We start from the raw sequence: 2,239 nt of genomic DNA, 5'->3' as shown, positions 1-2,239 counted from the left end.
AAGAAGAATTTTCAGATATAAGTCATTACACCTTCTTTGTAATTAGTTAATCAGACATAAATGCCTGATACGGTGCAGCATAGAAGTAAAGCATCAATATATATGGCATGCTACACAGGCCCCTCCAGCAAATTGTAGACAGAAATTTGCAATCCCAGAATTCATAACAAATGTCATAACTAACTGAAATTAACATGCAATGCAACCCGCAGAATTATGATTTTGTACTTTAGTCTCTATGTAGTATGTGTAGAGAAGACCTGATGGCTAAGAATAAATAGAAGCTTGACAAAAACCTTGTAATTAGTTAATCAGACATAACTCATGACATGATACGTTCACTAGTAGAAAAAGGGTCAAACGTGAAGCACATTAGTGCCGGTTTGTAAAAAACCCGGCACTAATGTGACCATTAGTGCCGGTTCGAATGGCTATGCATTAGTGCCGGTTCGTAATGAACCTAATGAACCTTTAGTACCGGTTCGTGCCACGAACCGGTACTAAAGGGGTGGTGGCAGGCTGGCGTCGGGCCAGGGCCCCACGAGCCCCTTTAGTGACGGTTTGTGACACAAACCGGTACTAAAGGTCTAACCTATAGTACCGGTTTGTGTCACCAACCGGCACTAAAGAGTCTTATCCTATAGTCCTGGTTGAAGACACAAACCGGCACTATAGGGCAATTTTCAAACTCTACCCCCCCTGTGTATCGCCATTTCAGTTTGAAAAAAATCAAAAGAAAATGATAAAAACTTCAAAAAATAAAATCCTTCGAGAGGTAGTTATATTACTACATCTACTAGTTAGGAAAATTTAAAAACTTAAATTTGGACATGTTTTGCAAAAAGTGTAGGGAAAATGTAAAACGGCTATAACTTTTGCATACGACGTCGGAAAAAAACGTATAATATATCAAAAAATTTAGCACGAAAATCTGCATCCGATGGAGACCACCTACGGCATGTTTGAAATTTTTTAGAATCCTCAAATTCCAAAAGGAAAAAAAGATATGGTTAAATTTCAGTTTTTTAAAAAAAAAATTGGTTAAATCTGGTCAAACTACTTATTCAAGAAGTATTAATGTTACTACATAATTATTCAACAATATTAGTGTTACTAAATAATTATTTCAATTTTTTGAATTTTGGTCAAATCTTGTCAAACTATGGTCAAACTTATTCAAGAAATATTAGTGTTACTAAATAATTACTGTTTTTTAGAATAATAGTTTCAAACTCAAACAGTGAAATGTGTGACTTAATGCTCAACCTAAACTCCTGAGGGTTAATAGGATTGACATCTTACTATTGTCAGGAAAACAACAAGTGCAGACTTGGAAATGAAGGAGAATAGAACCCGAAAGTTAAGCGTGCTCGGGCTGGAGTAGTGAGAGGGATGGGTGACCGGTCGGGATGTTAGATGATTTGGAATGAGTGATCCACACTTGAGCAGTTAAGAAAGGTGATTAGAGACTAAATCACCAAATAATTCACAAAAATTAAAAATTGAAAAAAAAATCAAAAAAATTTCCAAAATTTTCAAAAAAAAACCTTTAGTACCGGTTGGTAACACCAACCGGTACTAAAGGTCCCCCCCAACCGGTTTTAAAGCTCCGTTTGCTACTAGTGGTTCTAGTAGCAAAGAACTAACATGGCATTGTGGTAATATCACACAGATCACCTGCAAACTATAGTCTGGCACTGCATGTCAGTTGCAAAATTCACAGCTGAAATCGCTATGTAGTATGTGACGTGGTTTAGAGTAATATGATAAACCACATGGACCTCCAAAAAACTGTAGGTGGCAATGTGTTTGGTTTATCATGTGTAAATTCTGAAGTCAGAAACGGGCCCCACATGCCACTTACAACATCAAAAGCACAAATATTGCCAAGTTGTATGATATATGACCATGGTGAGAGACGCTATAACAAGAGGTAAATAAGCAAAGCAATCGACATTGGGAGAACTGCATAATAGTACATTATCTGCAATTAATCAATCAGAAGCTGAAAACACATGATCTGCTACCGCAAACATTCTACACATAAGACATACTGGAAACCGGTACGAATGTAAGCAAAACATGAAATGAAAAAAACTACCATAATGTGCAGTGCCTCCAAATTGGGAAATCAGCTGAGGAAGGAGATAACCATCTTGGAATCGGTGTGGCTTCTGAAACGCACATTTAGACTCAGGAACTTGACGCTGGTGGCCATGGCGCTTGGCTCGCATTTATC

General features: G+C 37.4%; 1 pseudogene; it reads right to left on the bottom strand.

Moving 5' to 3' along the window:
• Nucleotides 1-1,921: 1,921 nt before the first annotated feature.
• LOC123191397 (uncharacterized) overlaps nt 1,922-2,239 on the bottom strand; it is a 59,140-nt pseudogene continuing 58,822 nt past the window's right edge.

The sequence above is a fragment of the Triticum aestivum genome, chromosome 2A (genome assembly GCF_018294505.1).
Source record: "Triticum aestivum cultivar Chinese Spring chromosome 2A, IWGSC CS RefSeq v2.1, whole genome shotgun sequence".
Taxonomy (NCBI): Eukaryota; Viridiplantae; Streptophyta; class Magnoliopsida; order Poales; family Poaceae; genus Triticum; species Triticum aestivum.
This window is presented reverse-complemented; position numbering and strand designations above follow the sequence as displayed.